The following is a 13336-nucleotide window of genomic DNA, read 5'->3' as shown; positions in this document are numbered from 1 at the left end:
ACAATGGTAAGCCTGATCACTGACAACGATGAGACAGCCTATAGGGAGGAGGTCAGAGTCCTGGCAGTGTGGCGCCAGGACAACAACCTCTCCCTCGATGTGAGCAAGACAAAGGAGGTGATCGTGGACTACAGGAAAAGGAGGGCCGAACAAGCCCCCATTAACATTGACAGGCTGAACTGGAGCGGGTCGAGAGTTTCAAGTTCTCTGGTGTCCACATCACCAATAAAATATCATGGTCCAAACACACCAAGACAGTCGTAAAGAGGGCACGATAACACCTTTTCCACATCAGGAGACTTAAATGATTTGGCATGGCTCCCCAGATCCTCAAAACATTCTACAGCTGCACCATCAAGAGCACCCTGACCAGTTGCATCACTGCCAGGTATGGCAAGTGCTTGGCAATTGGTTAAGGGCTTGTAAGTAAGCATTTCACGGGAAGGTCTACACCTGTTCTAGCAGGCGTATGTGACAAATACATGTTTGATTTGATCTACATATCAAGTGAGTAGCTAGAGATGGGCCTCAGCTACACTGAATAGACACAAGTTGTCCCCCACAAATCAATCAATCAATCAATCATCAAATGTATTTTATAAAGCCCTTTTTACATCAGCAGTTGTCTCAATTTGCTTTACAGATACCCAGACTAAAACCCTGAAGAGCAAGCAATGCAGATGCAGAAGCACAGTGGCTCGGAAAAACTCAGAGCGGCTCTGAGGGGTGGCCAGTCCCTTTCTGACTGTACAGGATGGTGATTTAATAGTACATGTGGCCATTAAGGCAATATCCTTTTTCAAGACATTTCCTCATCTAACCATTGATACAGGGTTAGAAATATATTACATCTCCCTAATGGTCAAGGTTATATTAAGTGGCAGGTCCTACTTACGTCATTACCACATCCGTATCACTAGCACGCACGTGCACTCTCACACCTGCACGCACACACACACACCTGCACGCACACACACACACCTGCACGCACACACACTCACACACTTACGTTGTTTCCACCACATCCGGATTGATGATGCACTGACCTCCTGTCTTGTCCTGTTGCAGATAGCAACGACCCTTCCTCCTCCATTATCTCTCTCCTCTTCTGTGTCCCTTGTTCATTAACTGCCGCTACTCAACTCCGATGAGAGAGATCAACATCCATCTGCTTGGAGGGAGGGAGGGAGGGGGGAGGGGGAGGGAGGGAGGGGGAGAGCGAAACAGAGATAAAACAAGACCGACAAAGAATTATATAGAGATAAATGGACAAAGCAAAATATATAACAGAGAGCGAAATATATAACAGAGAGAGAGAGAGAGAGAGAGAGAGAGAGAGAGAGAGAGAGAGAGAGAGAGAGAATGAGTGGCAGACAGAGAGAAAGTGAGAGAAAGAGAAAGTGAGAAAGCATGAGGTAAATGGACAAAGAGAACAAGGGATATAAAAAAATCTGACCCTAAACCTTCATGACACTGATGTGACGCGTCTTTCTGTCCATAGTATCAGGTCAAAGCATTATCATATCAGCATAAAGCCTTAACATAGCCAGGACACATACAGATCAAATATTATAATATCAGCATTACCATCGCTGCATCATAAACCGCCAACTCTACAGTATGTTAATACTATGGATGAAACCTTGTCATAATGCCTTACACACTAGTTATTAGTCAGACTCAAAATATATTGGTGTTGATAGCGGATACCAGTGTCGGTCACTAGGTCCACACACCCACCCACATGCATACAGACACAGACATACACAATGGTATGTTAATACTATGGATGAAACTCGTCATAATGCTCACATCTACACCCTGGGCTTAATGTAATGGCTAGCACCAGATGGCTCAACATTACAGGAATTAAAGATATGAAGAGGGAGAGAGAGAAGAAGAGAGAGTGATCGGGGGGTGAGAGAGAGTATGGAGTGGTGGGGTGGGTGAGCAGTCAGGTCATCCGTGACACTGTCTGAGGGGGTCGGGAGATGACGTGGAAAGCGTCCACTAGGGGCAACAGTGAGCGCTGTTACCTTTAATAAGGTTTCGGTTTAGCTAGGGTGTAGTTCGCATCTGCCTCGGATTCCAAGGGTTGCAAGTTTGAATTATATTTTGGTTTTAAGCCTATGTCAAACCTTAACCCTTACCTTAAACACTCTGAGTTAATTCCTATCCTTAAGAATTAGCCTTAAGAAATAATGCATGAACCTAACCCTAAGCTTAAAACTTCTGAGTTAATACCTAAACTTAACCTCAAACACTTGACATTTGACATTTGTAACAACTTCGAAATTTGACGTTTGAGAAACATGGATCAGCGTCTAATTCTAAAGTAAGATTTTGAGAGCTGGTTGGAGTGAGATGGAGAGAGGCACAGAGAGAGAGAGAGAATGGGACAGAACAAGACCTATTAGATAGATAATAGTAAACGACTCCCACCACTACCAGATAATGGAGAGAGAGAGAGCAAAAGAGAAGGAGAGAGATGGTGATGGAGAGACCATTAATGTTGGTGACCTCAGGGAGATGATAAAGTTTCGTAAACCCAACACATGCACCACATACTCGCACACACACAGTCATATATACACACACACACTTAGCTGGAATATCATGTAGGTGATGAGTATGGTGGTCCTGAAAACAACTGAAATAGAGCGTAATAAATTAGTTTCTCGGTTGCTGTGTGTGTGTGGTCGTGTGTCGGCGAAACGTCGGCCTCCCTTTGCCAATGACTCAGGATGTGAAACAAAAAAGAGGAAGAGGAAAAGTAAAAAAGAAAAAGCAAGAGGAAAATAATGCCATTTACAACAGACATTCTACCCACCTGTTGGCAGCTGAGACTTCACTTCTTTAACTTCGCTTAACTTTTTGGGTTATGAGCAAAGATGCACATTTCCATTGTCTGCAAGATAAGAAGATAGTCTTCTTTTAGCTGAACTTTATTTACATAATTGCACTGCCTATGCTTCTCATACTGTTAATCTAACTTTGCTTCCTCACTCTCTGCATACCACCTCACCTCAAATGTTTCCTATAACTTTCTCCTAATTGCCTTTATCTAAAAGAGTGTAACAGTTCTGGCCCCAAGTCGAAAGTCTGTATCTGACCTCTCAGTTCTCATTTTCAAAAGTTTGTTCCTTAACTTTTGATTTGGTTTGACACCTACACATTCACTTTGTCTTTGTTGTGGAGATGTGACGACAGTGAGATGAGATCTGAATAGAAAGTGATTACAGGGAGAGGGAGCGTCAGGTATGTGTGTGTGTAAGATCTGGAGAACAGATTGACTCAGATAGAAAGGTAAAGTGAGGTCCAAGGGCATCAGTCTGGACAGAATCTTCGAGGGAGGAAGAGGGCTGCCTCCCCCAATTAACTTCTGTTAGGGTCAGAGACGAGACAGGGTGAGGAGAGGGGAGATGAGAGAGAGGGGGCGGGGAACAGAGAGGCGAGGGGAAGAGAGATGGGACTGGGTGAGGGGTCATCCCCACTTTTAAAGGCATACGTTCCAAATCGCATCCCATTCCCTATAGAGTGTACTACTATTGACAAACACCCTATGGGCCATGGTCAAAAGAAGTGCACTTAATAGTGAACAGGGCACCATTTGGGACACAACCTATGCTATAGATTTTCACTCACAATGAGTTATGGCAGACTGAATAGCGTGGGTTTTCATTTAAACTGCCTCTATTCTGCTGTGTGTCTCTGTGTGTGTGTGTACAATCCCATCTGTATTGTGTATCAGAAATTCCATTAGAGAGGAACAGGTGTAACAGACGACTCTACACTTATAAAGAAGGGTTCCAAAATGGTTCTTTGTCTGTCCCCATAGGTAGAACCCATTTGGTTCCATGTAGAACGCTCTGTGGAAAGGGCTTTAAGTGGAACCCAAAAGCGTTGTACCTGGAACCAAAAAGGGTTATTCAAAGGGTTCTCTCTCCTATGGGGACAGCAAAAGAACCGCAAAGAACGACGAGACGGCCTACAGGGAGGAGGTGAGGGCCCTCGGGAGTGTGGTGTCAGGAAAATAACCTCACACTCAACGTCAACAAAACTAAGGAGATGATTGTGGACTTCAGGAAACAGCAGAGGGAACACCCCCCTATCCACATCGATGGAACAGTAGTGGAGAGGGTAGCAAGTTTTAAGTTCCTCGGCATACACATCACAGACAAAATGAATTGGTCCACCCACACAGACAGCATCGTGAAGAAGGCGCAGCAGCGCCTCTTCAACCTCAGGAGGCTGAAGAAATTTGTCTTGTCACCAAAAGCACTCAAACTTCTACAGATGCACAATCGAGAGCATCCTGGCGGGCTGTATCACCGCCTGGTACGGCAACTGCTCCACCCACAACCGTAAGGCTCTCCAGAGGGTAGTGCGGTCTGCATAACGCATCACCGGGGGCAAACTACCTGCCCTCCAGGACACCTACACCATCCGATGTTACAGGAAGGCCATAAAGATCATCAAGGACAACAACCACCCGAGCCATTGCCTGTTCACCCCGCTATCATCCAGAAGGTGATCAGTACAGGTGCATCAAAGCTGGGACCGAGAGACTGAAAAACAAATTTTAAAAAATGACGTTACGTTATGAAACGCTATTTTTTTCCGTTTATCACACAGTCTTCATAGATCGATATCTAGGCTATAAATGGACCGATTTAATCGAAAAAAAGACCCAATAGTGATTATGGGACATCTAGTAGTGCCAACAAAGAAGATGGTCAAAGGTAATGAATGTTTTATATTTTATTTGTGTGGTTTGTGTAGCGCCGACTATGCTAATTATTTTGTTTACGTCCCCTGCGGGTCTTTTGGGGTGTTACATGCTATCAGATAATAGCTTCTCATGCTTTCGCCAAAAAGCATTTTAAAAATCTGACTTGTTGCCTGGATTCACAACGAGTGTAGCTTTAATTCAATACCCTGCATGTGTATTTTAATGAACGTTTGAGTTTTAACTAATACTATTAGCATTTAGCGTAGCGCATTTGCATTTCCAGAGCTCTAGATGGGACGCCTGCGTGCCAGGTAGGAGCAAGAGGTTAATAATGGGAATTGATAGGAAATGATGTAAAATATATCACTAGCCACTTTAAACAATGCTACCTAATATAATGTTTACATACCCTACATTATTCATCTCATATGTATACGTATATACTATACTCTATATCATCTACTGCATCTTTATGGAATACATGTATCACTAGTCACTTTAACTATGCCACTTTGTTACATACTCATCTCATATGTATATACTGCACTCAATACCATCTACTGCATCTTGTCTATGCCGCTCTGTACCATCACTCATTCATATATCTTTATGTACATATTATTTTTCCCCTTACACTTGTGTGTATAAGACAGTAGTTTTAGAATTGTTAGTTAGATTACTTGTTGGTTATTACTGCATTGTCGGAACTAGAAGCACAAGCATTTCGCTACACTCGCATTAACATCTGCTAACCATGTGTATGTGACAAATACAATTTGATTTGATTTGATTTAGAGATCATTTTTATTCAAAGAGTGTATGTAGCCTGTCTTAGAGAGACACACACACACACACACACACACACTACAAACACACAGCAATCGTCAGTAAAATAAACCATATTGCATAGAACACTGCAATAGTACAGAGATACCGTATCAGACACAACATTGTACAACACAGAGCCCATGGGAATTGTTGTAAACAAATGACATAGTTTCACACAGGAAATTAGCTACAAATCTCCTCATTAATAGGGGGCAGTATTTTTATTTTTGGAAAAATAACATTCCCGTAGTAAACGGGATATTTTGTCAGGACAAGATGTTAGAATATGCATATAATTGACAGCTTAGGATAGAAAACATTCCCTGTGTTTGGGGCCGTTACTATTGTGAGCACCCTGTGGTGCGTTGGTGCTATTAAAGAAGCACAGCATTGCACTCTATGTCTCCTGCGTTTGACTCCACACCCACGACACCCGGGGCATTACAGCCTTGATGACAGCTTTACACAGTGTTGGCATTCTCTCAACCAGCTTCACCTGGAATGCTTTTCCCACATATGCTGTTTTGGTTACTACATGACTCCTTGTGTTATTCATAATTTTGATGTCTTCACTATTGTTCTACAATGTAGAAAATAGTAAAAAATGAAGAATAACCCTTGATTGAGTAGGTGTCACGCCCTGGTCGAAGTATGTATGTTTATCTTCATTTATTTGGTCAGGCCAGGGGGTGACATGGGTTATTGTGGTGCATTTTTGTCATGGGGTTTTTGTGGGGTGTCTAGCATAGTCTATGGCTGTGCTTACCGGGGGGCTAAAGAGACCAGGCAGGCACCGTGTTATGCTATGGAGTGCGGGTGCATAGCCCGGTGCGGTACATACCAGCTCTTCGTATTGGCCGGGCTAGAGTGGGCATCGAGCCAGGTAAGGTTGGGCAGGCTCAGTGCTTAAGAGCTCCAGTGCGCCTGCACGGTCCGGTCTATCCAGTGCCACCTCCACACACCAGTCCTCCGGTGGCAGCTCCCCGCACCAGGCTTCCTGTGCGTGCCCTCGATCCAGTACCACCAGTAACAGCACCACGCACCAGGTCTTCAGTGCGTCTCGCCTGTTTAGCGCTGCCAGAGCCTTTCTCCTCTACAGCGCTGCTGGAGTCTCCTGCCTGTTCAGCGCAGCCAGAGCTGCCAGCCTGCATGAAGCAGCCTGACCTGTCAGTCTGCATGGAACAGCCAGAGCAGCTAGATCCACCAGTCAGCCAGGATCTGCCAGTCAGCCATGATCTTCCAGATCTGCCAGTCAGCCAGACTCTTCCAGATCTGCCAGTCAGCCAGACTCTTCCAGATCTGCCAGTCAGCCAGACTCTTCCAGATCTGCCAGTCAACCAGACTCTTCCAGATCTGCCAGTCAACCAGACTCTGCCAGATCTGCCAGTCAACCAGACTCTTCCCGATCCGTCAGTCAACCAGACTCTTCCAGATCCGCCAGCCAGCCAGGATCTGCCGGAGCCAACTACATGCCTGAGCTTCCTCTCAGTGCTGAGCTTCCTCTCAGTGCTGAGCTCAGTGCTGAGCTTCCTCTCAGTGCCGAACTTCCCCTCAGTCCCGAGCTTCCCCTCAGTCCCGAGCCGCCCCTCAGTCCCGAGCTGCCCCTCAGTCCCGAGCTGCCCCTCAGTCCCGAGCTGCCCCTCAGTCCGAGCTGCCCCTCAGTCCCGAGCTGCCCCTCAGTCCCGAGCTGCCCCTCAGTCCCGAGCTGCCCATCAGTCCAGTGGGGTTCTGGGTGAGGACCACTAGGCCATGGTCGGCGGCGAGGGTGGACTATCCTAGGACGCGAGGGGGAGGAACTAAGACATTGATGGAGTGGGGTCCACGTCCCGAGCTGGAGCCACCACCATGGACAGACGCCCACCCGGACCCTCCCTATTGTTTTGATGTGCGTCCGGGAGTCCGCACCTTAGGGGGGGTTCTGTCACGCCCTGGTCGAAGTATGTATGTTTTTCTTCATTTATTTGGTCAGGCCAGGGGGTGACATGGGTTATTGTGGTGCGTTTTTGTCATGGGGTTTTTGTGGGGTGTCTAGCATAGTCTATGGCTGCCTGAGGCGGTCTCTTCTTCTCATTCGTGTCCTTTAGTAGTGGTTTCTTTGCAGCAAGTCAACCACGAAGACCTGATTCATGCATTCATCTCCTCTGAACAGTTGATGTTGAGATGTGTCTGTTACTTGAACTCTGTGAAGCATTTATTTGGGCTGCATTTTCTGATGCTGGTAACTCTAATGAACGTATCCTCTGCACCAGAGGTAACTCTGGGTCTTCCTTTCCTGTGGCGGGCCTCATGAGAGCCAGTTTCATCATAGTGCTTGATGGTTTTACGACTGCGCTTGAAGAAACTTTAAAAGTTCTTGACATTTTCAGGATTCATTGACCTTAATGTCTTAAAGTAATGATGCTGTCGTGTCTCTTTGCTTATTTGAGCTGTTCTTGCCATAATATGGGCTTGGTCTTTTACCAAATAGGGCTATCTTCATGTATTCCACCACTACCTTGTCACAACACAACTGATTGGCTAAAACGCATTAGGAACAAAATACATTCCACAAATGACCTTTTAACAAGGCACACTTGCTAAATGAAATGCATTGAAGGTGAGTTCTCATGAGTGTGCAAAGAGTGCACATGAGGGTGCAAAGCTGTCACTAGGCAAAGGGATCTCAAATATATAATATATTTTTATTTGTTTAACAATTTTTGGTTACTACATGATTCCATGTGTTATTTCCAGAGGGATGGACTCGAGTCACAAATATGATGACTTGCAACTCGACTTTGACTTTATCACCAATTACTCGTGACTTGACTTGGACTTGAGCCTTATGACTCGATCTGACTTAATACCCCCTCAAGCCCAAATATTAGAATAGATGTTATTAAAGTGTGCAGCGCATAAACTCTTCATTTAACAGATTACAGTTTGAATCGGACAGCATCCAATCAAATTGTGCCAGCTGAGAAAAAGTTGTGCGTGGCAGTGCAGAGGAATGTCGGCGGGTGAATTCAGATTGTGCCCTTGGAACGATAATACCCAAAATGATCATTTTCGGATATAAAGACGATGCTGTATCAACAAAAAACAGATTGCACCTTGCAAAACATGCGGGAAGAAAATTAGACGGAGGCGCAATAATATCCAACTTTGTTCAACATTTGAAGCTGCACAAAGAAGAGTAAGTCATGGCTAATATAGCCGACAGCTACCGTTGAAGTCGGAAGTTTACATACACCGTAGCCAAATACATTTAAACTCAGTTTTTCACAATTTCAGACAATTAATCAGTGTAACAATTCCCTGTCTTAGGTCAGTTAGGATAACCAGTTTATTTTAAGAATGTGAAATGTCAGAATAATAGTAGAGAGAATGATTTATTTCAGCTTTTATTTCTTTCATCACATTCCCAGTGGGTTAGATGTTTACATACACTCAATTAGTATTTGGTAGCATTGCATTCAAATGCTTTGGGTAGCTGTCACGTTCTGACCCGAGTTCCTTTGTTTTGTCTTTGTTTTAGTATGGTCAGGGCGTGTTTTAGTATGGTCAGGGCATGAGTTGGGGTGGGCAGTCTATGTTCTTTTTTCTATAATTTGGGATTTCTGTGTTTGGCCTGGTATGGTTCTCAATCAGAGGCAGCTGTCAATCGTTGTCCCTGATTGAGAACCATACTTAGGTAGCCTGGTTTCACCTTTGAGTTGTGGGTGATTATTTTCTGTTCAGTGTTTTTTTGTATTCACCGTTCAGGACTGTTGAATTTCGTTCGCATGATAATAAATTATCAATATGGACACTTACCACGCCGCGCATTGGTCCTCCTCTTCTTCCACCAACAATGCCCATTACAGTAGCCTTCCACAAGCTTCCCACAATAAGTTGGGTGAATATTGGCCCATTCTTCCTGACAGAGCTGGTGAAACCAAATCAGGTTTGTAGGCCTCCTTACTCGCACACGCCTTTTCAGTTCTGCCCACAAATGTTCTATAGGGTTGAGGTCAGGGCTTTGGGATGGCCACTCCAATACCTTAACTTTGTTGTCCTTAAGCCATTTTGCCACAACTTTGGAAGTATGCTTGGGGTCATTGTTCATTTGGAAGACCCATTTGCGACCAAGATTTAACTTCTTGACTGATGTTTCTTCAATATATCCACATACTTTTCCATTCTCATTATGCCATCTATTTTGTGAAGTGCACCAGTCCCTCCTGCAGCAAAGCACCCCCACAACCTGATGCTGCTACCCCCAAGCTTCACGGTTGAGATGGTGTTCTTCAGCTTGCAAGCCTACCCCTTTTTCCTTCAAACATAACAATGGTCATTATAACATAACGATGGTCATTATGACCAAACAGTTCTATTTTTGTTTCATCAGACCAGAGGACATTTTTCCAGAAAGTACAAACTTTGTCCCCATGTGCAGTTACAAACCATCATCTGCCTTTTTTATGGAGGTTTTGGAGCAGTGGCTTCTTCCTTACGGAGCTGCCGTTCAGGTTATTTTGATATAGGACTCGTTTTACTGTGGATACATATAATTTTGTACCGGTTTCCTCCAGCATCTTCACAAAGTCCTTTGTGTTGTTCTGGGATTGATTTGCATGGCTGTGTGGTCCCATGGTGTTTATACTTGCGTACTATTCTTTGTACAGATGAACGTGGTACCTTCGGGCATTTGAACATTTCTCCCAAGGATGAACCAGACTTGAGGAGGTATACAATTTTTGTCTGAGGTCTTCGCTGTTATCTTTTGATTTTCCCATTTTCCCATTTCCCATTTTCCCTTGAAATACGTCCACAGGTACACCTCCATTTGACTCAAATTATGTCAATTAGCCTATCAGAAGCTTCTAAAGCCATGACATCATTTTCTGGAATTTTCCAAGCTGTTTAAAGGCATTTCATAGTTGTGATGTCTTCACTATTATTCTACAATGTAGAAAATGTTAAAAATTAAGAAAAACCCTTGAATGAGTAGGTGTGTCCAAACTTTTGACTGTTACTGTAGATATAGTTAACAAAAATATAAACGCAACAATTTCCAAGATTTTACTGAGTTACAGTTCATATAAGAAAATCAATTAAATTAAATTAAATCATTAAGCCCTAATCTATGGATTTCACATGACTGGGCAGGGGTGCCTACATGCCCTCCCAGGCCCACCCACTTGGCAGCCAGGCCCACACAATGGGCAGCCAGGGCCAGCCAATCAGAATTAGTTTTCCCCCACAAAAGGGTTTGGTACAGAAGAAAAACACCCCCGCTCAGATGATCCCACAGGTGAGAAGCCGGATGTGGAGGTCCTGGGCTGGCGTGGTTACACGTGGTTACACGTGGACTGCGGTTGTGAGGCTGGTTGGACGTATTGTCAAATTCTCTAAAATGCAGTTGGTAGAGAAATTAACATTCAATTCTCTGACAAAATCTCTGGTGGACATTCCAGCTGTCAGTGTGTCAATTGCACTCTTCCTCAAAACTTGGGACATCTGTGCCATTGTGTTCTGTGACAAAACTGCACACTTTAAAGTGCCCTTTTGTCACCAGCACAAGTTGCACCTGTGTAATGATCATGCTGATTAATCAACTTCTTGATATGCCACACCTGTCAGGTGGATGGATTATCTTGACAAAGTAGAAATGCTTACTAACAGGGTATCTAAACATATTTTTGCATTACATTTGAGCTTTTGTGTGTATGGAAAATTTCTGGGATTGTTTTATTTCAGCTCATGAAACCAACACTTTAAATGTTGTCTATTTTTTTTCAGTATAAACACACACACATTCCGGACTAAAATGTATATATTTCTTAATTCCATTCTTTTACTTTTTAGACTTGTGGGTAGTATTAGATATTACTGCATTGTTGGAGCTAGGAACACAAGCATTTCCTTACATCCGTGATAACATCAGCTAAATATTTATATGCGAACAATAACATACGATTCAATTAATGAGCAATTGTTGTTTACTGTCTGTATTCCTACTGTAACAGTATAGCTTCCGTCCCTACCTCGCCCCTACCTGGGTTCAAACCAGGGACTTTCTGCACACATCGACTGCCTCCCACTAAGCACCGTAACATGCTGACCGGACACGTTGCGTGCGCGAGCGTCGCAAAATAAATTTTGAAAGCCATATTATTCAATTATTGCACCCACACTGCTCGCACACGCCAACGAGAGTCTGCGACGCCAAGGGCTAAAATAGAAGTCGTTCCTATTTCTGATGCAGATCGTGCTGAAAGTCGCTCTGAAAGTAATTACTCCAAGACTAATATAAGTCATTAAGCCATTCCTTTACTCTCTGCTATCAAAAACATTTCTCCAGTTTTGCTCATAATGAGAGGCAATGAAGCTAGTTAGACTACAGTACAGGTATAACAAACAACACAGCTAGCTAGCTAAACTTGGCTTGTAGTTGTAATAATGGAGCTGTGAGTCGGGAAGCATGTGCAGGTGAAACGTTTAATAAAATAAAACCAGGAATGAGACCATTCCATGTGGCTACACAAGAATAATACCAACTGGTAAGTGAACAATAGAGTGACATAAAGGGGAAGAAATTATGAAGATAATGAAGTCCAGGTGTGAATCATAATGATTAACAGGTGTGCATAATGATGAATCCCAGGACCAGTGGATAGTATTCCGGCGACGTCGGAGGGGAGGAGCAGATGTTACAGTACCTCCACTCTGACTGATGTCATTGATGTATACACTCACCTGACATCCAAGCATGTCACCTCGTTGACGAATGCCTGGAACACTGACGGAGCATGGTCTAAGCCAAAGAGCATAACCAAGTACTCATATTGGCCAGACATCACGCTGAACTCCGTCTTCAACTCATCCCCCTCCTGGATGCGATTATAGGCACTCCGCAGGTACAGTTTGGGGAAGAACTGGGCCCAGCGGAGCTGCTTGATGGCTGACGGCACCAACGGGAGAGGGTACCGATACTTCGCGGTGATGTCATTGAGTCCACGGTAATTGATAAATGGGCCTAATCTTTCCCCCTCCTTGGCCACAAGGAAGAAGAAACCAGGCGACACAGGAGAAGTGGATGTGCGGATGAAACCCTAATTGAGCGCCTCTTGAATGTAATCCTCAATGGCCTGGGTCTCAGCCACACACAGGAGGGTAGATGCCTCTGTGCGGAGGTGTAGCATCAGAAAACAGGTCAATGGCACAGTCTCAGGGGCGATGAGGAGGGAGACAGGTAGCGCGGGTCTTGGAGAATACCTCCCTTAGGTGCTGGTAATCATCTGGGATGTTGGGCTCTGGCATTCAAATAACCAGTCTGATTCTCCTCCACGACCATGAGATCGTAGGGAGGCCGAGGATGATTTTGAACTGGTGCCCTGGTGATGAAGAAGGAGATGTTCTCCTGGTGATTGGACCACAATGAGGGTGAGTGATGTTTCCAGATCCTAATTGCTGACAGTCGAGACCTTGAACCGGAAAAGGAGAGGAGAGCGGGTAGATGGAAATGTTGAGGGAGGAGGCAAGGGTCTGATCCATAAAGTTCCCCGCGGCACTGGGAATCCACTAAAGCTGTAGATCCAGTACATGAGGGACAGCCAACAAGAGTGATGGATATCATAAAGACTCAGGAAGAGCTGAATCTGGAATAGTCACTCCTGGTCCAGGGGATGGGACATCCGTGACCATCCCTTTGCTCTAGTGGATTCTGAAGTAGCAGACTCCGCTGGAGCTTGTGCCCTCCTTGCCCACAGTACAGACATTGCCCCAGCTGTATCCATCTGTGTCATTCTGCTG

The 13336-nt window shown here is 44.6% G+C and overlaps 1 protein-coding gene across 2 annotated transcripts in view; it reads right to left on the bottom strand.

Annotated features, from left to right (window-relative positions):
* htr2cl1 (5-hydroxytryptamine (serotonin) receptor 2C, G protein-coupled-like 1) overlaps positions 1-13336 on the bottom strand; it is a 209075-nt gene that overhangs the window by 59200 nt on the left and 136539 nt on the right. The window contains exon 2 of one of the 2 annotated variants that reach the window (XM_046327937.1): positions 1010-1168. The gene's annotated coding sequence lies outside the window, so the exon portion shown is untranslated. The remainder of the gene's footprint in view (positions 1-1009; positions 1169-13336) is intronic. The other variant, XM_046327938.1, reaches the window with a different exon arrangement.

Source organism: Oncorhynchus gorbuscha, linkage group LG25 (genome assembly GCF_021184085.1).
Source record: "Oncorhynchus gorbuscha isolate QuinsamMale2020 ecotype Even-year linkage group LG25, OgorEven_v1.0, whole genome shotgun sequence".
Taxonomy (NCBI): domain Eukaryota; kingdom Metazoa; phylum Chordata; class Actinopteri; order Salmoniformes; family Salmonidae; genus Oncorhynchus; species Oncorhynchus gorbuscha.
The sequence above is the reverse complement of the archived record's forward strand: the minus strand, read 5'-3'. Positions and strand labels throughout refer to the sequence as shown.